Here is a 25704-nt window from a genome sequence, read left to right on the forward strand (position 1 = left end):
ACCGAGACCGTTTAGGGCTTTGAAGGTCAGCACCAACACTTTGAATTGTGCTCAGAAACGTACTGGGAGCCAGTGTAGACCTTTCAAGACTGGAGTTATGTGGTCTTGGCATCTGCTCCCAGTCACCAGTCTAGCTGCTGCATTCTGGATTAGTTGTAGTTTCTGGGTCACCTTCAAAGGTAGCCCCACGCAGAGCGTATTGCAGTAGTCCAAGCGGGAGATAACCAGAGCATGCACCACTCTGGCGAGACAGTCTGTAGGCAGGTAGGGTCTCATCCTGCGTACCAGATGGAGCTGGCAGACAGCTGCCCTGGACACAGAATGGACCTGCGCCTGCATGGACAGCTGTGAGCCCAAAACGACTCCCAGGCTGCGCACCTGGTCCTTCAGGGACACAGTTGCCCCATTCAGGACCAGGGAGTCCAGGGAGGTAGGGTCTCAGCCTGTATACCAGGTGGAGCATTGTCCACCCCCTCTGGCCATTGTCCATCCATCCAGCCTGCCTAGCCAAAACTACTGTTACAAGGAGCTCAGAGGAGAGCCCGGAGCAGACCTAAATCTTTGCAATGGGTTTGTCTCAAGGCCTGATTTACGTCTCCCTGCCTGGACTCTGATGGCGGTTCTGTTGAATGCTCCTGCGCTATCGATCCCAGAGCCTCGTGTTGTTTTTGGAAACCTCGCCGGCTGCTGAATTCAGGACGTGACATTTCAAATGGCCAGGCAGGGATGGAGATTTGGGGAGGAGGAGAGCGAGGCTGGCGGGGGAGAGAAAACCGAGGCCGGCTGCCATCTCCATGCTTTGAAGCTGCCGGCCTTTTGGTGCAGAGTCAGCCAAGATGGGCTCCTCAAAGCTTTTGCGGGCTCGTCTTAAAATCATTAGCACTCCACGCAAGGTGCTAGTCCCTATGGCCTCATTTCCTCCCACCTCCATGCCTCCTGACTTCCGTGCCTGGAGAAGCCCTACTCTCTTTCTCTTTTTCCTGTTAACGGAGGAATCCGAGGGCTCCCTTGGGCAAAAAGACAAAGACACCAACCAGGACAATTTGGAGCAAAACAGCAGCCTGTAGGCTTGGCCTTTATTGGAAACTGTCGCAACAGGACTCCCACCCACAACAAGATGAAGCAAGATGGAAGTCCCAAACAAAAGAAGACCCCAACTTTGAATTCTGGTGCTGGAGGAGACTCTTGAGAGTCCCATGGACTGCAAGAAGATCAAACCTCTCCATTCTGCAGGAAATCAGCCCTGAGAGATCCTGAAGCTCCAAGACTTTGGCCACTTCATGAGAAGAGAAGACTCCCTGGAAAAGACCCTGATGTTGGGAAAGATGGAGGGCCCAAGGAGAAGGGGACGACAGAGGACGAGATGGTGGGACAGTGTTCTCGAAGCTACCAGCATGAGTTTGACCAAACTGCGGGAGGCAGTGGAAGACAGGAGTGCCTGGCGTGCTCTGGTCCAGGGGGTCAGGAAGAGTCGGACACGACTAAATGACTAAACAACAATCCCCCACGCTACACCCCTAGAACTACATCACAACTACATCATGACTACATCATTGACACATCACAAAAAGGAGGGGTTGAGGGAGGAGTTGTGGTGGTAACCTGAGTATCTTGTCACCTGCCTGGTTCCTCCTTTCCCCCTCCCCATCAGTCATTTCCAGAGGACAAAGGGGAGTTGGCAGTTTCCTGCCCCCAGAGGGAAGATCTGATCATTGTCCTTTGTTCCAGTCCACGTTGAATCCACTCCCATATGCAAGTCCTTTGTGACCTTGATGGTCTTCTGTCTGGGACCATCACGGTTGTCATGCTAACTGGGCAGGGCTCCTGAGTATGTGTTGGTACGGTTAAGGGATTATGGCCATCCTGTATCAAACCATCCCCCTTTGATAGTCCTTTCTTCATGGAGCAAAATAAAAGTGGACCGGTGTAAATCCAATGTACGGTTGATTTACTATGAATTTATAACAGAAATGTCACGTATGTCGTGTGTGTGTGATGTTTGTACAAACTGAATGATTGGGGGGTGGGGTTCCTGCAACATTCCCAAGCCACACTCCTCTCAAGAACACAAGAGGAACAAGCTGGATCCCTTTCCATGGAGGCTCAGATTGCAGCTATAACAAAGGCGGCATTTTTTTCATCTCCGCCAAACTAAGCAGTTTGCTCCTTCCCTCTCTTGCCCTGACCTAGCCACTGTGATCCAGACTGGATTATTGTAACTCTCTCTACGCGGGGCTGCCCTTGAGACTGACCCAGAAACTCCAGCGGGTGCAGAATGCCGTGGCGAGACTCCTTATGGGGTCTTCGCTGCGAGATCACATTCACCCGGTGCTATACAAGCTGCACTGGCTCCCGGTGGAGCACAGGGTCAGGTTTAAGGTGCTGGTTTTGACCTTTAAAGCCCTATGCGGCCTAGGACCCTCGTACCTACGGGGTCGCCTCTCCTGGTATGCCCCGCGGAGGACCTTACGGTCTTCAAACAAAAACATCTTGGAGGTCCCAGGCCACAGGGCAGTTAGGCTGGCCTCAACACCAGAGCCAGAGCCTTTTCAGTACTGGCCCTGACTTGGCGGAACACTCTGTCACAAGAGACTAGCGGGACTTTACATCTTTCTGCAGGGCCTGCAAGACAGAGCTATTCCACCAGGCCTCTGGTACCGTATTTTTCACCCTATAGGACGCACTTTTTCCCCTCCAGAAATGAAGGGGAAATCTGTGTGCGTCCTATGGGGCGAATGCAGACTTTCGCTGAAGCTTGGAGAGCGAGAGGGGTCGGTGCACACCAACCCCTCTCGCTCTCCAGGCTTCAGGAAGCTATCAGCAAGCCTGGGGAGCCTGCCGGGAGGCGCAGCGCCGCCATCCCGCTGTTCCCTGACCTGGTTTGGATTCCCCGTCCTGGTTTTGGGGGGGAAATAAAGGGGGGATTTCCTTTATAACCCCCCCCAAAAAAAACTAGGTGCGTCCTATGAGCCGGTGCGTCCTATGGGATAAAAAATACGGTAATTCTTCATAGAACTCTAGCCCAATGGTTGCCATCAATTTGATTTGACCTGATTTTATAATGAATTGATTTTAGAATGCTGTATTACTTTACTGTTGTTGTCTGCTCTGAGCCCGGCTTCGGGTGGGGAGGGCGGGATATAAATAAAATAAATTATTATTATTATTATTATTATTATTATTAGGCCAATGGCCCACCTAGTCCAGAATCCCATTCTCCCACGGAGCAACCAGGTGCCCCAATCTACAAGGAGGATCTGAGAACAAGAGCAGTGGTGTACCGTGGGTTGCTAGTGCCCAGGGCTGCTCAGAAAAGAAGGAAAAAAGATAAAATATACAGAAAGAAGAGTCGTTCTGTGTCGCTTCCTGATTCGCATGGAAAAGAAGTTTTCAACAGTGCTCAGCAGAGGAAACATTCAGCAGTGTTAAGGCAGCACCGGGTGTTGATATGTTGCGTCCCTAACAATTTTGCACCCGGGGCAACCGTCCCTGTGGCCCCCCCACGCTACATCACTGCACAAGAGCCCTCTCCCCTCCTGTGGCTTCCACTGAGGTCCAGCACCGAGGGCCTTCTGGCGGTTCCCTCCCTGCGAGAAGTGAGGTTGCAGGGAACCAGGCAGAGGGCCTTTTCGGTGGTGGCGCCCACCCTTTGGAATGCCCTCCCACGAAATAAACAACTATCTGACTTTTAGAAGACATCTGAAGGCAGCCCTGTACAGGGAAGATTTTAAGGTTTGATGTTTTATGGTGTTTTTTTATATTCTGTTGGGAGCAGCCCAGAGTGCCTAGGGAAACCCAGCCAAATGAGCGGGGTATATATTATAAAGTATTATTATTATTATTATTATTACTACTACTACTACTATCACAGCCAGAGTAGTGGAGGGAGAACCCAGCCATCAGGACTAGTAGCCATTGATAGCACTCTCCTCCTCCATTAATTTCGCTGATCGTCTTTTACAGCTCTCAGGCTGGTGGGCCTCACCGCCTCTGAGCTTTGTGAAGGACTTCCTTTTATCCGCCTTGAATCTTCCAACATCCAACTTTATTGGATGTCCAAGAGTTCCATGGTTAGGAGAGAGGGAGAAATACTTTCCTCTCTACCCTCTTTCTCTATCGCTTTCATCATGTGGTAATTTTCCATCACTCTTCCTCGCCTTTTCCTTAAACCAATAGAGTCCTAAATCATGGGTAGGCGAACCTGTGGTTTGCCAACCCCGGGGGCAGCAACAGCATGCCGGGCCAGAGTCGCAGTTCTGTCCAGCGGACCCATTCGCTCCCCGTCCACACATCCCCCCAGGCCATCCTCATGTTCCCACAGGGTGAGTCAGCCAGATTCTTGCCTTCAGTGTCAGGAAAGGGGCATTTTCTTGGCCATTTGGTTCTTCTCAGAAACATTTAGCCGCAAACAAAACAGGCACAGCGCTGAAACGCAGGCAATGAGTGCCACCGGGCACGTGCAGAGTGCTTTTCCCTTGCTTCTGGGTAACTACCGGCGGCTCATAGAGCAGCTGCTGCGAGATCTCACTGCAGGACTTAAACCATGGGTAGGCAAACTAAGGCCCGGGGGCCGGATCCGGCCCAATCGCCTTCTCAATCCAGCCTGCAGACGGTCCGGGAATCAGCGTGTCTTCACATGAATAGAATGTGTGCTTTTATTTAAAATGCATCTCTGGGTTATTTGTGGGGCATAGGAATTGGTCCATTTCCCTCCCCCCAAAATATATAGTCTGGCCCCCCACATGGTCTGAGGGATAGTGGACCGGTGCACTGCTGAAAAAGTTTGCTGACCCCTGTCCTAAATCCTGCAACCGTTCCCCCTCAAGGAGTTAGTCCACCCCCTTGATTATTTTGGCAGCCCTTTTCTCAACCTTTTCCCAACTATACAATATCCTTTCTGAGACAAGGTGACCAGAACTGAGCACAGTACTATACTCCAAACACGGTCACACCAGGGATTTGTATAATAGCATTATGATACTGATGGTTTAATTGTCCATTCCTTTCCTAATGATTCCTAGTATAGATTTGCCTTTTGCACGGCTGCCGCACACTTAGGTCAACCTCCTCATTGAGTGATGCACTCAGTGTTAGAAACTCAGATATATAAGCGAGGTGCCAAATGGCTGCAAGGGCTGCAACCAAGGTGACTGTCACCAAAAACGGAATGTCTGGTTGCCATTTGGGAGCGAGACAGGTCTGAAATCTTATTTTTCAAATGATATTCACTGTGGTTGATTCTCAGTTAAACATCTGGCTAGTTCAGATGACAGCCTCGAACCTTGAGAACTTAAAGAAGAAAAGTCTGTTCATCCAAGTAAAGTCCATATATACACAGTATATATGGTGGCTAACAGATTGAGGTTGAATCCTGACAAGACAGAAGCACTGTTTTGGGGGGACAGGGGGCAGGCGGGTGTGAAGGACTCCCTGCTCCTGAATGGGGGACTGTGCCCCTGAAGGACCAGGTGCGCAGCCCGGGAGTCATTTTGGACTCACAGCTGTCCATGGGGGCGCAGGTCAATTCTGTGTCCAGGGCAGCTGTGTACCAGCTCCATCTGGTACGCAGGCTGAGACCCTCCCTGCCCGCAGACTGTCTTGCCAGAGTGGTGCATGCTCTGGTTATCTCCCGCTTGGACTACTGCAATGCGCTCTACGTGGGGCTACCTTTGAAGGTAACCTGGAAAATACAACTAATCCAGAATGCGGCAGCTAGACTGGTGACTGGGAGCGGCCGCCGAGACCACATAACACCGGTCTTGAAAGACCTACACTGGCTCCCAGTACATTTCCGAGCACAATTCAAAGTGTTGGTGCTGACCTTGAAAGCCCTAAATGGCCTCAAAGGCCCAGTAGACCTGAAGGAGTGTCTCCACCCCCATCGCTCAGCCTGGATACTGAGGTCCGGCGCCGAGGGCCTTCTGGTGGTTCCCTCGCTGCAAGAAGCCAAGTTACAGGGAACCAGGCAGAGGGCCTTCTTGGTGGTGGTGCCTGCCATCCATACTCCAGCCACCTTCAGATACTCACACAGGACCTTCACTGCCTTCACTGGTTCTGATTTAAAAGAGAGGTAGAGCTGGGTATCATCCGCATACTGATGGACACCCAGCCCAAACCTCCTGATGATCTCCCCCAGCGGCTGCATGTAGATGTTGAAAAGCATGGGGGAGAGGATGGAACCCTGAGGCACCCCACAAGTGAGAGCCCAGGTGTCTGAAAACTCATATTTGCTGGAAGCCTGTGGCTAGGGCAACCCACTCAGATGTTGGGGTATAACGACAACGCCAATAGAGGACATCCCCATTTCCATCGGAGAAACGTCGGAGGGTACGCTCTCACTGCAACTGGCCTGCAGCTTAACTCCGGCAGCGACTGGAACCAGCGAAAGGGGTGGGAGGGGGCCGGGTTAAGAAAGCGGAAGATCTTTGCCTCCACATTACAGCTTGCTTGAAACAAGGAACATGAAGTAGGGAATAATGACTGCAGAGTGGAGAGCCCTCATGCAAGGTAAATGGACTGCTCAAGTAGCTTTCACGCACCCTCACACTGGCTTGTTTTAATATTTATTGGGGACGTCTCGACAAGGGCTTCAGGACGGGAGAGGCTCTCTCCCCCCCCCTGCAGAAACCCATCACCTAAGAACCACTGTATTTCATCCCGGTGATTCAGGGACGTGCCTTGACTGTTTGCCAGCGACAAGATAAGAAGGTGTTTTGCTTTGTTTTGAGAAAATACATCCTTCTGGCTTATTAGTTGTTCCGCAAAGCCTGCCCCGGACTGAGCCAAGAGATCTGCGGCAGGTGCAAAGGAGAGAGCTTTGACAGCAGGCAACGTGTTCCGATTCTGCATGCTAGAGTTGCCTTATCCGGAGGGCTGTTTGATTTGCAAAAAAGGAAAACACCCACCAACCTCAGTGCTAGAAAGAGCACAGACCTGGCTTTCATTTATGCAAAGGCCTCTCTCTCTCTCAGTCTCTCTCTCTCTCTCTCTCGCAACTGGTGTACGAAGGACCCAGTGACGATTATCAGAGGAGGATAACAATAATAATAATAATAATAATTTGTTATTTATACCCCGCCCATCTGGCTGGGTCCCCCCAGCCACTCTGGGCGGCTTCCAACAAAACACTAAAATACAATAACCTATGAAACATTAAACGCTTCCCTAAACAGGGCTGCCTTCAGATGTCTTCTAAAAGTTTGGTAGTTATTTTTCTCTTTGACATCTGGTGGGAGGGCATTCCACAGGGCGGGTGCCACCACCGAGAAGGCCCTCTGCCTGGTTCCCTGTAACTTGGCTTCTCGCAACGACGGAACTGCCACAAGGCCCTCGGAACTGGACCTCAGCGTCCAGGCAGAATGATGGGGGTGGAGATGCTCCTTCAAGTATACTGGGCCGAGGCCGTTTACCAACACTTTGAATTGTGCTCGGAAACGGACTGGGAGCCAATGTAGGTCTTTCAAGACCGGTGTTATGTGGTCTCGGCGGCCGCTCCCAGTCCCCAGTCTAGCTGCTACATTCTGGATTAATTGCAGTTTCCGGATCACCTTCAAAGGTAGCCCCACGTAGAGCACATTGCAGTAGTCCAAGCGGGAGATAACTAGAGCATGCACCACTCTGGTGAGACAGTCTGTGGCCAGGGAGGGTCTCATCCTGCGCACCAGATGGAGCTGATAAGCAGTTGCCCTGGACACAGAATTGACCTGCACCTCCATTGACAGCTTTGAGTCCAGAATGACTCCCAGGCTGCGCACCTGGTCCTTCAGGGGCACAATTACCCCATTCAGGATGTAAATTCAGGGAGGCTTCCAAGGGTTTCTAGCCACATTGGCTGTCCTCTACATACTCTCTTTGTTTATTTACCGCATTTATATCCAGCTTTTTCTCCAGGCAGCAAAAGGCTCCCCTGCCTCCTCATTTAATCTCCACAACAACCCTATGAGGTCGGTTAGGGTGAGTGGCAGCAACAGACCAGAGGCCAACCAACCAACCAACCAACCAATCAATCAATCAATCAATTTGTATGCCGCCTTTCCAATATTTAAACCATACTCAAGGCAGCTTGCAACACATAAACCGCATAGCAAAAGGAGTCACAAACAAAACTGACAAGATGGCTCAGTTGGTTAGAGTGTGGTGCTGATAATGCCAAGGTTGCAGGTTCGATCCCTGTATGGGACATCTGCGTATTCCTGCATTGCAGGGGGTTGGACTAGATGATCCTCAGGGTCCTTTCCAATTCTATGATCCTATGACTAAAACATTAGAATCTCAACTTAAATCAAAAGATCCAAAATAAAGATACAAAAAATAACAGTAACAACAACTCAAAAAACCCCAAAATAATACTGCAGTGCAGTGAGCTTCGTGGCCAAGTGGTGATTTCATGGAATCATAGTCAGAAGGGACCCCTGGGGTCATCTAGTCCAACCCCCTGCAATGAAGGAATCTCAGTTGAAGCATCCATGACAGATGGCCGTCCAGCCTCTGCTTAAAAACCTCCATGGAAGGAGAGTCCACAAACTCCTGAGGGAGACCGTTCTACTATTGAACAGCCCTTAAAAGCCCTTTCCAAAAAACCCCACAAAAACAAACCCCCCAGTCCATTCCCAAAGTCCTGTTGAAAGGCCCAGCAGTGGAAGGACAACAAAGAAGGAGCCAGCCTGGATGCTCCAGGGCCGGGGGTCCCAAACTTGGGTCCCCAGCTGCTTTTGGACTACAACTCCCATCATCCCTAGCTAGGAGGACCGCTGGTCAGGGATGAGGGGAATTGGTGTCCAAGAAACAGCTGGAGACTAAACTTTGGGAAAGCCTGCACTAGGGAGCTCCAAGGTTTTTTGGGAGGAGCCACAACCAAGAAGGCCCTCTCCAAGCATGCCTGTGAGGATGGCAGGACGAAGAAAAGGGTCTTCCCCAAAGGTCTCAGAGCCCAGGGAAGGTTTGTATGAAGGAGCGTCTCCACCCCCATCGTTCTGCTGGACACTGAGGTCCAGCGCCGAGGGCCTTCTGGCGGTTCCCTTGCTGCAAGAAGCAAAGCTACAGGGAACCAGGCAGAGGGCCTTCTCGGTGGTGGAACCCGCCCAGGGGAACGCCCTCCCATCAGATGTCAAAGAGAAGAACAACTACCAGACTTTTAGAAGACATCTGAAGGCAGCCCTCTTTAGGGAAGTTTTTAATGTGTGACATCTTAGTGTATTTTTGGTCTTTGTGGAAGCCGCCCAGAGTGGCTGAGGAAACCCAGCCAGATGGGCGGGGTATAAGGTAAAGGTATAGGGACCCCTGACCATTAGGTCCAGTTGTGGCCGACTCTGGGATTGCGGCGCTCATCTCGCTTTACTGGCTGAGGGAGCCGGCATACAGCTTCCGGGTCATGTGGCCAGCAGGACTGAGCCGCTTCTGGCGAACTAGAGCAGCGCACAGAAACACTGTTTACCTTCCCGCCAGAGCGGTACCTATTTATCTACTTGCACTTTGACGTGCTTTTGAACTGCTAGGTTGGAAGGAGCAGCAATAATAATAATAATAATAATAATAATAATAATAATTTATTATATAAGGGAATAGGGCCTTTCAGCTAGCATGGCCCTATAGAGACATCCTTCTTTGTCCCTGTGTTCAAAGGAGGGTGTTGGCTGAAGGCAAGGAGGTCCGCTCCCCTCCTCTCCTCTTCACAACAACACACACACACCCTGACAGAGTTGTGTAGCCACCATCCCTTCTGTACCTGCCTCTGATGTGTGTTTGCAAGTCAGAAAAAACCACATCTCAGCATCGGGTGGAGGCAGGGAAAACGACCAACCCTTCAACTGCTCTCCGCTCTCCCCGCCAACGCTCCACAGGCCTCCTTCCTCCTGTCCTCGCACCTGCTCCCCCCAACTTTTGTCCGCCGTCCACATCTCTGCATCTTTGCCCTCTCCTCCTCCAACCCAACGCATTTTGGCAGAAGAGGTGGACCCCCGCTGAACAGACCAACTGTCCATTTCGCCTGCGCAGAATGCAGAACACTTGCTGCATGCAACCAAGGCGTGCCGAAGATCTTCACCGGGATGGCAAATCTGGCTGGGAAGACCCAGGACGGGCAGAAGAGAGAGCCCTTCTTCACGCAGGGCAATTTTAAACAGCGGAACTCGCTGCCGCAGGAGGCAGTGACAGCTGCCAACTTGGATGGTTTTAAAAGAAGACTGGAGAGATTCGTGGAGCAAGAGAGGGATATTGATGGCTACTGGCCAGGATGGCTGTGCTTCTGAATTACTAGTTGCTGGGGGAAAGATAGGAAGGGAGAGGGCTCCTTTGCTCGGATCCTGCTTGCGGGCTCTCAACAGGCATCTGGCTGGCCATTGGCAGATCAGGATGCTGCCCAAATAGGCTGACACCCAGCTCTACCTCTCTTTTAAATCAGAACCAGTGAAGGCGGTGAAGGTCCTGTGTGAGTGTCTGGAGGCGGTTGGAGGATGGATGGCGGCTTCAATTGAGGTTGAATCCTGACAAGACAGAAGGACTGTTCTTGGGGGACAGGAGGTGGGTTGCTGTGGGGTACTCCCTGGTCCTGAATGGGGCGACTGTGTCCCTGAAGGGCCAGGTGCGCAGCCTGGGAGTCATTTTGGAATCACAGGTGTCCATGGAGGTGCAGGTCCATTCTGTGTCCAGGGCAGCTGTCTTCCAGCTCTATCTGGTACACAGGATGAGATCCTCCCTGCCCACGGACTGTCTTGGCAGAGTGGTGCATGCTCTGGTTACCGGTATCGCCCATTAGGACTACTGCAATGCGCTCTACGTGGGGCTACCTTTGAAGGTGACCCAGAGACTACAACTAATCCAGAATGCGGCAGCTAGACTGGTGACTGGGAGCGGCCGCCGAGACCACATAACACCGGTCCAGAAAGACCTACATTGACTCCCAGTACGTTTCCAAGCACAATTCAAGGTGTTGGTGCTAACCTTGAAAGCCCTCAATGGCCTCAAAGGCCCAGTATACCTGAAGGAGCGTCTCCACCCCCATCGTTCAGTCCAGACACTGAGGTCCAGGTCTGAGGGTCTTCTGGCAGTTCCCTCACTGCAAGAAGTAAGGTTGGAGGGAACCAGACAGAGGGCCTTCTCGGTAGTGGCACCCACCCTGTGGAATGCCCTCCCTTCAGATGTGAAGGAAATAAGCGGCTATCTTATCTTTAAAAGACATCTGAAGGCAGCCCTGTTCAGGGAAGTTTTTAATATTTAATACTGTATTGTTTTTAACACTCGATTGGGAGCAGCCCAGAGTGGCTGGGGAAACTCAGCCAGATGGGTGGGGTATAAATAAATTATGATGATGATGATGATGATGATTGATCCAGCAGCTTCTTCTTAAACAGCAGCTTCAACCTATTCTATTCTCCCAGATTTTCACCAGTACAGGTTATTACCGAGAAAGCCCCATAATTGCGTAGGTCCAAGCTATCTGAAAGACCCTATTGCCTCATACGAACCTCCCCCAGGCTCTGAGATCTTCGAGGGAGGCCTTCTCTCGGTCCCTCAACCATCAGACACACACTTGGTAGGGATGCAGAAGAGGGCCTTCTCAGTGGTGGCCCCAAACAACTTTGGAACTCCATAGAGCAGCATTTCCCAAACTTGGGTCTCCAGATGTTTATTGGACTACAATGACCAGCATCCTTGCAAGCTAGGGATGGTGGGAGTTGTAGTCCAAAAGCAGCTGGGGGCCCAGGTTTGGGTCGCCCTGCCCTAGAGCATTGAGATTGGTTCCTTCCTTGTTGTACAATCATTCCTGGTAACAGGCCAGGAAGCCATCAAATCCCAGCCTTTCAGGTGAGGAGTGCTTGTGAAGGGCGGGCATTTTCCTAGAGATATTATTATTATTTATTATTATTATTATTTTAAAAAAGGAGAGACATCACCTTGCCAACAAAGGTCTGTATAGTTCAAGCTATGGTTTTCCCAGTAGTGATGTATAGAAGTGATAGCTGGACCATCAAGAAATATCAACAACCTCAGATATGCAGATGACACAACCTTGATGGCAGAAAGTGAGGAGGAATTAAAGAACCTTTTAATGAGGGTGAAAGAGGAGAGCGCAAAATATGGTCTGAAGCTCAACATCAAAAAAACGAAGATCATGGCCACTGGGCCCATCACCTCCTGTCAAATAGAAGGGGAAGAAATGGAGGCAGTGAGAGATTTTACTTTCTTGGGTTCCATGATCACTGCAGATGGTGACAGCAGTCACGAAATTAAAAGACGCCTGCTTCTTGGGAGAAAAGCAATGACAAACCTAGACAGCATCTTAAAAAGCAGAGACATCACCTTGCTGTCAAAGATCCGTATAGTTAAAGCAATGGTTTTCCCAGTAGTGATGTATGGAAGTGAGAGCTGGACCATAAAAGAAGGCTGATCGCTGAAGAATGGATGCTTTTGAATTCTGGTGCTGGAGAAGACTCTGGAGAGTCCCATGGACTGCAAGAAGAGCAAACCTCTCCATTCTGAAGGAAATCAGCCCTGAGTGCTCACTGGAAGGACAGATCCTGAAGCTGAGGCTCCAAGACTTTGGCCACCTCAGGAGAAGAGAAGACTCCCTGGAAAAGGCCCTGATGTTGGGAAAGATGGAGGGCACAAGGAGAAGGGGACGACAGAGGACGAGATGGTGGGACAGTGTTCTCGAAGCTATGAACATGAGTTTGACCCAACTGCGGGAGGCAGTGGAAGACAGGAGTGCCTGGCGTGCTCTGGTCCAAGGGGTCACGAAGAGTCGGACACGACTAAACAACAACAGAAACACGTGAATCGTGGGCATTTTTAAAATCGGAACTCAGTTCCGGCACCTCTCAAGTGGGCGCCATTGCCATCCTAAGAGAACAAGGGAGGTGTTCATGGTGAGTTCTGGCCCCTCTTTTTCCAGAAAAATAGCAACTGCAAATCCTGAATCAAGCTGTTGGTCCATCTCAGGGGTCAGCAAACTTTTTCAGCAGGGGGCCGGTCCACTGTCCCTCAGACCTTGTGCGGGAGCCGGACTATATTTTGAAGAAGGAAATATGAACAAGTTCCTGTGCCCCACAAATAACCCCGAGATGCATTCTAAATAAAAGGACACATTCTACTCTTCACATGAGTAGACACGCTGATTCCCAGACCACCTGGAAGCCGGATTTAGAAGGCGATTGGGCTGGATCCAGCCCCCAGGCCTACCCATGGTCCATCTGATCCACTGCTCTGACTGGTAGAGGCTTTGAATGATCTCGGACAGAGAAAGTCTTTTCCTGCTCCTCAATTTTTTAAACTGGAAGCTGAATCTGGATGCAAACCAGGCACTCTGTGACCATGAGCTATTGGCCCTTCTCTTAATGACAAGATGAACGAGACTCTCGGAAAGACGCTTCGAGTAGCGCTATCAATTTTTCCGTGTCACGTTGAGGAAGAGCTCTCGAGCACGCTTTCGGCTCATAAGAATGGCCTGGCCAGTGTTTTGCACCAATGACACCTGGGTCCCAGAAAGTGTGACCCCCGCTGAGACCTGTGCCCCACATCATGGGGGGGTATGGATGGATGGACGGGACCCATGGCAGTTGTGCAAAGTTACTTGGCCGTCGTGCGACTGTGGAAAGAATCTCCTGAAGGTGGGGAGGCAAGAACCACATTGCTGCACCAAAACACCTTCTTGGATGCAACCATCCCCAGAGTTGTACCCCCTATGAACGTGATTGGTTGTAACCCCTATGAAAAGATGTTTGGCAAGAAACCATACATCAAACACATGAGAATTTTTGGTTCTGACATGTGGGTTCACACACCACAAAGCTCCAAGTTAGGCAAGAGTGGTTTGCATGGTATCTTTCTAGGGTATCAGAAAGGTTCTAGGAGTCTTGATTGACCACAAACTTGACATGAGCTAACAGTGTGACGCGGCAGCTAAAAAAGCCAATGCAATTCTGGGCTGCATCAATAGGAGTATAGCATCTAGATCAAGGGAAGTAAGAGTGCCACTGTATTCTGCTCTGGTCAGACCTCACCTGGAGTACTGTGTCCAGTTCTGGGCACCACAGTTCAAGAAGGACACTGACAAACTGGAACGTGTCCAGAGGAGGGCAACCAAAATGGTCAAAGGCCTGGAAACGATGCCTTATGAGGAACGGCTAAGGGAGCTGGGCATGTTTAGCCTGGAGAAGAGGAGGTTAAGGGGTGATACGATAGCCATGTTCAAATATATAAAAGGATGTCACCTAGAGGAGGGAGAAAGGTTGTTTTCTGCTGCTCCAGAGAAGCGGACACGGAGCAATGGATCCAAACTACAAGAAAGAAGATTCCACCTAAACATTAGGAAGAACTTCCTGACAGTAAGAGCTGTTTGACAGTGGAATTTGCTGCCAAGGAGTGTGGTGGAGTCTCCTTCTTTGGAGGTCTTTAAGCAGAGGCTTGACAACCATATGTCAGGAGTGCTCTGATGGTGTGTCCTGCTTGGCAGGGGGTTGGACTCGATGGCCCTTGTGGTCTCTTCCAACTCTATGATTCTATGATTCTATGAACCTGGCTGGGCTGGCCTAAGCAGAAGAAAAATGGTTGTCTGCATATGTTGTCTGCTCTACATCAATGGGCAGGGAGTTCCAAAGTCTAGATGCCACCACCGCAGATGAAATATGCAGTCTCTGCAAGCATGGCACACACATTATGGGGCATGTCAGGCCAATGGCAGTCCATCAACCTGCCTCATGATTCCTTTCAGCAACAAAGGGGCATTTTATTGAAATTCTGGGATGGGTCACAGGGCGGGTCGGTTCATGCGGAGCCAGGCTGTGTCATCGCACAAACGAGCGGACATGGAGCTGTGAGGATCAGAGCTGCTGTTCTCCTCCTCCCCTGGCCCTGCTGCTGCTCCTGTGCCAGGGCGAAGATCTGGCTTGGCGCAACATCCCCTCTGAACCTCCTGGGCTCATGGCTTGCCTCCCAGTGTGACATGAGAGATACCTTCAAATATCTGAGGGGTTGCCACGTGGAAGATGGAGTGAGCTTGTTTTCTGCTGCTCCAGAGGGTGGGACTCGAATCAACGGATTCGAATGACAAGAATGGAGATCAGGAAGAACATTCTAACAATAAGAACTGTTCAACTGTGGAATGGATGACGGCAGGAGGTGGTGAACTCTCCGTCACTGTAGGCTATCTAAACGGGGTTTGGGTGGCCATATGTCAGTACAGAAGGCTGATTGCCTGGGATTCCTGCATTGCAGGGGGTTAGACTAGATCATGGTTACCAGATTTTTTTCAATGAATCTGGGGACACTTTTTTATTTTATTTTTTGAAGCTGAGTAGCAACAGGGAGTCAGTAGTGGGGATGGTGAGGCAAAAGACCCTGGGCCCAAGCACACATGCATATTGTATAAAGGTGCAAAGCCCTTCTTTCGCACCCTGTGAAACAAATGCCCAGAGTTTTGAAAAAACTGGGCAACGGCTGCCCGCCCACCACCCCCAAGCCTCCCCCAAACAGTCAAAACAAAGGGGGAAGGGGGCAGGAGATCTGTCCCGCCGGACGTCCCCGGTTGCAACACATCATATGGGGACTTCCGGAGAGGAAAAATGGTGGGTGCCACAGCAACGAGTAGCTCCTGAAACCAGCCAGAGCCAACTGCGCTACCAGGCTGGATCCGGGTTGCTGAGACTGCCATGTTTCCTGGGGACAGATTTGCAAATCTGGGGACTGTCTGGTAGCTCCACTTAGCAGTAGTGGGTCATGGCCGGGGACGTCTGGTAACCCTAGACTAGATTCCTTTCCAATTCTGCTATCATGGAGCAAGAGAAACAGTGAGATTCAGACGTAATGCTAAGCCAAACCATGGTTTAGTGCAGCAGCAGCAGCAGGAACAGGGTAGGAGCACTGCAGAAACTCACATGTTTTCCCGTTCCTGCTAAGCCACGGTTTGGCTCGGCGTTACGTGCAAATTGGATGGATCAAGGAAAAAGCAGGCAGCAAAAATGCAGATGGCCTGGGATACGAACAGGTCAGAGGCTGCACACCTTAGGGTACCAGTTTCTGGAAACACAGAATTGCTGAGGTGGAAGGGGCCCAAAGGGTCATCGAGTCCAACCCTCTGCCGTGCTGGAATGACAGGTAAAACAGGGAGGGTGACTGCCTGCAAGCCATGCCTCTGAAAGGGTGCTGGGACAGATGTGACGGTGGCCAGCAAGGCGGTTCTATGGTTTTCTGTGATTAGACACCGCCATGACCCACTACTGCTCAGTGGAGCTTCCACATTCAGAGGCAGTCTACCAGCTCTGGAGTCCAGGGAAGCACACAATAAGATTAGGGGCTGCTGAATGCCTGAACCTGCCTCCAACCAGCTAGAACATCAGTCTGCCTAGCCCCGTGTCGTCTGCGCAGCAGCGCCTTAACCGGGCACCCTCCAGATGTTTTGAACTACAACTCCCAATAGGGGCTGATGGGAACTGTAGTCTGAAACATCCGCAGGGTGCCCCAAGGGCTCCTCCCCATCACTTTGCTGCTACCTGATACCTTTTTTAACAGGAGATGCCAGGATTTGAACGTGGGAACTTCCGCAGGAACAGTGAGTGCCTAACCACTGAACAACACTGCCTCCCTCCCTCCCTCTTGGCTGGACACTTTTGAAAACAGGGCACCCGGGCGGACTTCGCAGCGCTGTTTGCATAAGAGAAGCAGCTGTTTGCAAGGTTTTGTGTTTTGGTTTTTTCCAGCGGCCCAAATCTAGGTGGAGAATCTAGGCTACAGCACATGGCGGCCTTCTCAGGAGGAAAAGAAAGGACATATGTCCACAACAGGCAGCCGAGTCCCGGCAGCACCATCTGCGGACGCCTGCCTCCTCCTCGCCCTGCAGTTAGGCGGGGGGAGCAGAATAGACGCCGCAGGCAAGGAGGCCAGGATGAGGCCTCACCTGCAGCACGCAGTCCCCAAGTCCCAGTTCTGACACCTGCAAGCCTCCATCACGGCTCTGAACCTCTTCTTTCTAACACATTGGAAAGAGCAAGGCAAGAGAGAGGCGGTGTAGTGTAGAATCGTAGAGTTGGGACCCCGAGGGTCATCCAGCCCAACCCCCTGCAGTTAGAGTGTTGGACCAGGGTTCAAATCTCTACCTGGCCATCAAGTCCACTGGGCCACTTCCCTGCCTCTCAATGCCACCTGCCTCGCAGGGCATAAAACGGCGAGAGAGAGAACTGCACATGCAAAGGAATAAATATGTAAGGCACCAGTTTTTGAAGACCTGACTGCCTCCCCCCTCCTCCTTTTTCTGCACCTCTCCTTGCAGGTGGGTTTTCTTGCTTGCTCACCGGACGGATAACACAAACAGAATGTGACATTTCACACCTGGGGATCAAACACACACTCACGCATACAGGCCTCGCGGCCACACAGGAACTGTCATGTGGTCTTCTAAAGAAGGCACAGCCATGCACAGCGAAGCTCCCACTGGCTTCTGTGAGAGCGTAAGGAAAGCTTGTTGGATCAGGCCCATGGAAGCCAGTATGCCAAGCAGGATTCAAGCACAAGAGCAGAACTCTCCCTTCCTGTGGTTTCCAGGAACTGGCATTCGGAGGCAGAGCCGAGCCATTGTGGCTATTAGCCCTTGATAGCCTTCATAGAATCATAGGAGAGATGGGAGGGGCCACAAGGGTCATCTAGTCCAACCCCCTGAAATGTGGGAATCTTTTTGCCCAACCCACCACCCTGAGATTAAGAGTCACATGCTCTACCGACTGAGCTATTAATAATAATCCTCATCTAAAGCCATCCAAGTTGGTGACCATCACCAGCTCCTGTGGCAGTGAGTTCCACTGTTTAATTATGTGCTATCCATGCATGTTTCCTCTATGACTCTGGCCAGTCTCTAGAGGGGAATCTAGCCCAATACAACGAGGATCTCACTTTCGTAAGGACATAAGAGAAGCTTGCAGGATCAGACCAGTGGCCCATCTACGTTTCCGAACACAATTCAAAGTGTTGGTGCTGACCTTTAAAGCCCTAAACGGCCTCGGTCCAGTATATCTGAACTAGCGTCTCCACCCCTATCATTCAGCCCGGACACTAAGGTCTAGCTCCGAGGGCCTTCTGGCGGTTCCCTCGCTGCAAGAAGCCATGTTACAGGGAACCAGGCAGAGGGCCTTCTCAGTGGTGGCACCCACCCTTCAACTGTCAAGGAAATAAACAACTAACAGACTTTTAGAAGACACCTGAAGGCAGGCCTGTTTAGGGAAGCTTTTAATGTTTGATGCATTACTGTATTTTAATATTGTGTTGGAAGCCGCCCAGAGTGGCTGGGGAATCCCAGCCAGATGGGTGGCGTATAACTAATAAATTAAGAAGAAGAAGAAGAAGAAGAAGAAGAAGAAGAAGAAGAAGAAGAAGAATATCTACTCTAGTATTCTGTTCTCACAGTGGCCAACCTCAATGGCCAACCCTCAGGCAGGAAGCAAGAGCCCTCTCTTCATCCAGAAGCATCCCTGTCTAGTAGCCAACAACAGCCTCTCCTCCATGAATTAGCCTTGTAGAGCCATCCAGGTTGGTGGTCCATGGGACTGAGCTCCATAGTTTATCGATGGCTCTTTAAAAAAGGCAAGGTGAGTCTACCCCGCTTCTGAGGTTGTCCTTTCCATCATCGAATGGCTCTTCCCATAAAGTTCTTCCGAATGTTGACTCGGAACCTCCTTCCCTGTCGCTCAAATCCGTCGGTTCGGGTCCTCCGCTCCAGGAACAGGAGAAAACAAGCTCGCTCCATCCTACATGGGACAGCGCTTCAGATATCTTGAGATGGTTTTCATGTCACTTATCAGTCCCCTCTTCTCCAGGCTAAACAGACAGTGGCATGGAGTAGGACTAAGCTCAGCTGTGTTGTGCAATCGACTTTCCCGACTTTGGCACAGCCAGAGCCCCCGAGGAAGGCTGTTTCGGACTGCGCTGCTAGAGAAGCCCTACCTGCGCGCAGTCGTTGAGTTTGCCTGCGCTCAGAGATGTCAGCAAACAAGTGTGGGAGTGACAGGCGACATGCAGCCGGGTGCACAAAATCCCTGCGTATATTTGTTGCCAAGGATCAGGCCTGGAAGTGTGAAGCGCGCTTCCTTCCTGCTCATCGCTTGCAGGAATGTGGACCTGCCTGAGCGTCCACTAGCGCCCGACACTTCTGAGTATGCATCAAGGAGATTAGCCAGGCATCATTTAGGCAGTCCCAACTCTCTCCATCCTCCCTGTCTGTGAAAATGCGCATTAAGAACACAAGGAAGGCCTGCGGTGAAAGGCAGGTGGCCCGTCTACTCCAGCGTCCTGCTCTCACAGGGGCCAAATGCCCCTAAGAACCTAGGAATCAGATAGACTGCCTCTGGACCTGGAGGTTCCACAAGAACATAACAAGACCCCGGGTGCTGGATCAAGAAAAATGGCCAATCCCGTCAAGCCTCCTGCTCTCGCAGGAGCCAACCAAATGCCCCAATGGGAAACCCAGAATCTGGACCCAACCACAAGAACCCTCTGCCCACCGCTAAGGTAAAGGTAAAGGGACCCCTGACCATTAGGTCCAGTCGTGGCCGACTCTGGGGTTGCGGCGCTCATCTCGCTTTACTGGCCAAGGGAGCCGGCGTGCAGCTTCCAGGTCATGTGGCCAGCAGAACTAAGCCGCTTCTGGTGAACCAGAGCAGCGCACAGAAACGCCATTTACCTTCCCGCCAGAGTGGTACCTATTTATCTACTTGAACTTTGACGTGCTTTCGAATTGCTAGGTTGGCAGGAGCAGGGAGTGAGCAACGGGAGCTCAGCTCGTTGCGGGGATTCGAACCGCCGACCTTCTGATAGGCAAGTCCTAGGCTCTGTGGGTTAACCCACAGCGCCACCCGCGTCCTCTGCCCTCCTGTAGTTGCCAGCAACTGGTACTCAGAAGCACTGCTGCCTGCAGAGCATAGCCATCATGCCTAATAGCCACCAAAGTTTTTTCCGGAGGTTATAAGAAACAAAGATCATTATGCCCTAGATAAAACAAAATAATTGCCTCGGTTTCTTCCATCTGTCTGTCTGGTCGTTTCAACTGTATCTTGTTCTGAAATTGTTTTGTGGGTTTTTGGACCGCAATAAAGTATTGAAAACAGCCCTCTATCATATTGTAAGCTCTTTGGGACAGAGGCCTGTTTGGGGAGGGTTGTTTATTGCTTCTGTAGAAACAGTGATGGGGACTCCAGCTCCTATAGCCCCAGTCAGGAGGGCCTATTGTCATGGGTGATGGGTGTTGTAGTCTGAAGGCATCCGAGGGGGTGGGCACAGGTCTCCCTCCCCTTCTGCATACGTTACATAAATAATGGCACTCCCCAGGCCTCTCTGGCGTACTTGCTCCCAGGCCCCTCTCTAAATGCACGCGGGTGTGTCATAAAGCGTGCATATTTAATGTGTGTGTACTTAAGTGTGCGGGGCTGTTCTTGGCCGGGCGTCAAGTATCTGGAGGTGTCTGTTTCCCCCCCAGCTGGGCGTGGGAGAGGGGGGTTGCGCCGCTTCCTCCCTGCAACTCGGCGCGTGCATTGTGTGTGTGCGTATGTGTGCATTTGGCAGTGTGAATGACAGCGGGCGAATGAGCATTCCGTATGTCCAGGAGCTGTACAGAGGAGCGACGAGGCGGTCAGGCGTTTGAGGCAAGCGAGCGAAGCTCCATTTGATGCGCTCTCAAAAGCCCAGCATCCATCCTTCATCCCCTTTCGCAAAAAAAAAGAAAAAGAGAAGAGAAAACCACCATACATCAACCTGCAGGGCAGGAGACAGACCAACTTGTGGAGAGGGAGAAGGAGGGAGGGAGGGAGGGAGAGGAACCCTGGAAAATAATTCTGCCTGCAGTCCAGTTGTGAAAGGTTCCTGGGGACATCCGGATCCCAAAATTGGGGCGAGAGTGGGGTGAGTTGTGCACCTCCGAGTGAGTATAAAACCACGCAGCAGAGACCCACCATTAATCTAATAATTCACCCTCAGGTGAGCACCATTAACCATCGAAACCTGGCTGCACAGAGGCTGGGAATTCTTTGGCAGGCGTTCCCACGGATCAGGTCCAAAAAAGGAAAAGGCGGGGAGGGGAATGGAGAAGAGCAGATCTGTTTCCCCTTCCTGGCATCGCTCAGATCCATCCAGAGTGAGTGAGATGGTTTCCAGTTCATGTGTAGATGTGTGTGTCCCCCATCAGAATGCAGCAGAGGGCGGCTTTGAAATTCAGCACCTTGGACAGCATGAGAAGAGGCGAAGGGGATGCCAACTGCCCTCGCTGGCAGGTGCCAAGGGAAAAGAATGGCCCCTCTGTTGCCTGGCAGAGCTTCCCCGCTTCCCAACCAGCTGCCACCCCCAGAGTCTGGCGGCAGAAGCAGCGGCACGGCTCTAGGAGACAGAATCGGTTTTGCCAGCCCCAAGTGGCGGCGGGTTGGGCTGGGGGTGGAGGACGACGGAATCGCGCCAAAGAGACCGAACCGAGCCGGAGAGACAAGTTGGGCATCTCAGCGCCCCCTAGATACACCACTGTGGCCCCCTCCCCCCAAAAAAGCCACACACACACACACTCAGAAATCTCCGATCTTTGGCACAAGGGCAAACAGCCCAGGTTGCCTGTTCCAGTTCCAAGCGCCCTGGTGCTAAGGGGAGAGAGGACAGCAGCCCGGTGCCCACTAGGGTGCCAGGGTCCCTGCCTGGCACACAGCAGGGTTCAGAAGCAAAGCAGCAGCAGCAGCAGCGACGCTTCGGAGGCTGGCTCCCGCTTGAGCCCAACGCCCCCATCTGTTCTCCTCGCCAGGACTAACAGCCCCCTCCCCAAAACTGCAAAAACACCTCTCCATCCCCAATCGTTTGCGGCAAAGGAGGGGGAAAGACAACCCCGTCTCGCCCCTAACGAAGCGAGCCCCTTCACCCACTAACCCGGGCGCGCCCCCCCCGCCCCCAATTTTCTGGCACCCCACCCAGCCCCTCCCCCAAGAAGCATAACCTCTGGCACCAGACGAGCGAAGAGACATTACCATTCCGCGCATCTCAAGGAATACCAGACCCAGATATAACAACCCCCCCCCCAACAAACACACACACACACCTCCCCATCATTTTTGGCAAAGCCTCCAGTTGCCAGCCTGGGCTTCATCACATCAACCCTCACCCAGCCCCTCCCCTCCAGCCTCCATCCATCCTTCCATCCATCTATTCACCATGCGCAAATGTCGCTCCGGCGGCCTTCTCCTTCCTCCCTCCCGCCCTCCCTGGAGGAAAAGGCAGGAGGGGGTTCCCTTACCTTTGGGGGTGCAGCGGGGTGTCACCCGACGGGAGGTGGGCTCATCCTTTCGGCTGGGCAGCGCGGCCGCGTCCAGAAGGGCTGCGCCGCCGCCGCCGCCGCCCGCCCGCCCTGCGCCAAAGGGACTCCGCCTTGGGGGCGCCTTGGAGGGGGAGCCCTAGGGGGCTCCTCCGGGCCGACTCCTCGCAGGCTCCATCGGCGGAATCCACAAACAAAGGCGCGCCTGGCGGCGAGATCCGCAAAGGGAGGGTGGGGTGGGGGTTAACGGAGCGCTGTGGCCCCCGAAGGGCGTCTTAACTGGGCTCCGCCATGGCTGCGGTGCGCCGGGGCGCAGAGGGGTGCGCAGGGCCCGCTGGCTTCTCCGGGCGATCCAGAGCCACAGAAGGGGCCGAGTCTCCCTCCTTCCTCGGCTCTTCCCAGCCCCGCAGAACCGGGGTTGGGCTGGGGAGGGAGGGAGGGGGAGAAGAGGAGGAGAGGGAGGAGCGCGCGGTGGAAACGCCTCCCCGGAACCGGGCAGGAAAGGCCGGGGCGCAGCGCGGGAGCGGTGCCTCGGAGGGGAGGTGGGGGGCTTTCCCCCCACCCCCGAGCACTTGGACGGAGCTGGAAGGAGAGGCGGGGGACGGCCGGGGATCGGGGCCGCGAGGGTCGGGCTGGGTGTTGGCATGAGGAGGAGGAGGAGGAGGAGGAAGAGTGAGGGGGAGGCTGGAGCAAGCGCCGGCCCCCTTTCTGCAGAGGGAGAGGGAGGCGGGGACAAGGAGGGTCTTGCATTGAAAATCTTTAGCGTTGCAGCTGCTGCACCGAGTGGGGGGGGGGAGGTTGGGGGGGGAGGCAGGTGAACGAGGGAGGAGGGGGCGCAGAAGGACCCCCATACTCCAAAGAGCGAGGGAGTTCAATGTCAGGAGGTGCCATTAGATTAGAGAAAAAATCGGGGTTGGGGTTGGGGTAGAAACATCTTTAGGAGGGTGGATAGGGGGCTCTGGGGGGGCACAGAAGGGGCAAAGTATTGTTTGGGGGAGCGGTGTGCCCTCCCGCCCCCCCCATACATGTGAATATCTCTGGGAGGAAAATAACAGCGGGTGTCAGTGACAGGAGTCCAGCAGTGGGGGGAGGGGCAGGTGTGGGCGAGCTGCCTGTTTGAGGGGGGGGGGACACTTGCGACCCTGTGGTGCCGCCCATCTCGGGGCAGCAGAGGAAGGGGGAATCGAGCAGCGGGCTTCTCTCTCCTCCCCGAAGGGGCAGCACTTGAGTGGTTGCCAACTGATGGGCGCTTTGGGGGTGCTTGTGGCAGTCAGGCCTCGATTTGCCGGGACTCTTTTTCACAACGGAGGAGGGACCTGCCTTCTCAGACGGGCTGCGGGTCTCCCCCCCCCCCGCTGCAAAATAAAATAAAGCACAGGCGCAAGGGCAGGTCGGAAAGTTGGCCACTGCCAGCAGAAAGTGGGTTCTGAGTTCTGTGGCCCCCCCCAATAGTGGGGGTGGGGGGTTTTCTCACGACCCTGCAAGCCAGAGCCGTGCTGTGAGTGGTCTTTGAGAAGGGGGTTGGGGGGGGTCTCTCTCCAGGGTTCCCTGAACGTGGAATCGACTTTGCTTCTGATCCAAGAAGCCAGCTGGTTTCTGGTTAAAAACTACACGGCTGTTGGTTTGATGGGCTGCCATGTAAATAATTGGTGGCTCATAGAATCATAGAATGGTGGACTTGCAAGGGAACCCAGAAGGACATCTAGACCAACCCCCTGCAACACAGGAATTGCAACACAGGTTGGCTCAGCAGTAAGAAGGGAAGCCAGCGGTGGATGGTGCTGGGAGGGAAGTGGGTACAGTGGTTAGATCAAGAAGGCCAGGAAGCTGCCCTATGCCGAATCATAGGTCCGCAGACTATCAACAGCGGGGTTTCAGAAGAGGAGTCTTTCCCAGATCTACCTGGAGATGCTGTCAGGGTTTGCACCTTCTGCATGCTAAGCAGGTGAGCCACAGCCCTTCCCCACTGTTGGTCCACCAACATCTGGAGCCAAGGTTGAAGAACACAAGGCCAGGTTGGTTCAGATCAGGCTTCCTCCGACTTGGGGCTTCCCATTGGACATGCCCGGCTGGCAGCTGTAGTCCAGAACATCTGGGGAGCGGCTTCTTCTTTGGCGATCCCTCATAGCCAAGTAAGATTGTCTTCCATAAACATGGTTTCAACAGTGAATCTGTAAGTGACTGTGGAGGCCAATTCTGGATCCACACGTCCCTCCACAGTGGGGACATTGGTTTCCAGGAGAGAGTTGATCCCAGTGTGGATTTGCCAAGCATGCCTTCTTACCACATTCTCCCTTGCTTCCTGAGTTCGAGTGTCTTCAAAGCCCAGGACAGGAAAGACTGGTCTTGATGGAACAAAGTTCTGGCTCTTGGATGGTAGCTTCATAGAACCATGGAACTGTAGAGTTAGAAGAGTTGACCCCCAAGAGTCATGTAGTCCAACTGCCTTCAATGCAGAAAACCCAGCTAAGGAACCCCCAACAGATGGCCACCCAACCTCTGGTTAGAAACCTTCAGCGAAGGAGAGTCTGCCACCTTCCGAAGGAGTCCATCCTATTGTAGAATGGCTCTCACCATCAGAAAGTCCTTCCTAGTGTTTAGATGGAATTGCCTTCCTTGAGATTTGAATCCACTTGCTCCATCAGATGAAGGGTGATGCAGGTGGTCCCCCAACACAGGGCGCCGAGCTGTGGGGTCGCCAAATTGAGAAGATCCATAATTGGGAAGATCTACTTGGAGCTGCCCAGTTTTGGCCTTGCTCAGGGAGCCAGGCTACCAAAGATGACCAAAGTCTGCCCCAGGCTCCATATGCTAGCTCTTCAGATATCTGAATCACAGAATTGTAGTTGGGGGGGACTCTGAGAATCCTCTAGTCCAGCCTTTCTCAACCTTGGGTCCCCAGATGTTGTTGAACTACAACTCCCATCATCCCTAGCTAGCTCAGGGATGATGGGAGTTGTAGTCCAACAACATCTGGGGGCCAAGGTTGAGAAACACTGTCTAGTCCAACCCCCTGCATTGCAGGAATATGCAGCTGTCCCTTATGGGAATCGAACTCATGACATTGGTGTTATCGGCACCATGCTCTAATCAACTGAGCTATCCAGACGGCTGTCATGGGCGATCCGGTCTATGGGCGATCGAAATCCCGGCTGAGGACGTCAGGACCAGAGGCAAGATGGCGGGGTGGGAGCAGGAACAAGAGTCCAGAAGGCAGGGGTCTAAGGGTCGAGAAGCAAGGAGTCATGAAGTCAAGAGTCCAAGGGTCGAGAAGCAAGGAGTCACGAAGTCAAGGGTCCGTGGGTTGAGAAGCAAGGAGTCACGAAGTCAAGGGTCTGAGGGTCGAGAAGCAAGGGGTCACGAAGTCAAGGGTCCGAGGGTCGAGAAGCAAGGGGTCACGAAGTCAAGGGTCTGAGGATCAGGAAGCAAGAAGCCAAACGCAGCAA

The 25704-nt window shown here is 52.6% G+C and overlaps 1 protein-coding gene across 1 annotated transcript in view; it reads right to left on the minus strand.

Annotated features, from left to right (window-relative positions):
• Window positions 1-22352, minus strand: part of LRFN1 (leucine rich repeat and fibronectin type III domain containing 1) — a 126243-nt gene extending 103891 nt beyond the window's left edge. Inside the window, exon 1 of the mRNA XM_083455107.1 lies at window positions 22241-22352. The gene's annotated coding sequence lies outside the window, so the exon portion shown is untranslated. The remainder of the gene's footprint in view (window positions 1-22240) is intronic.
• Between the last annotated feature and the right edge of the window lie 3352 nt (window positions 22353-25704).

The sequence above is a fragment of the Podarcis tiliguerta genome (genome assembly GCF_965153285.1).
Source record: "Podarcis tiliguerta genome assembly, chromosome: 8".
Lineage (NCBI taxonomy): Eukaryota > Metazoa > Chordata > Lepidosauria > Squamata > Lacertidae > Podarcis > Podarcis tiliguerta.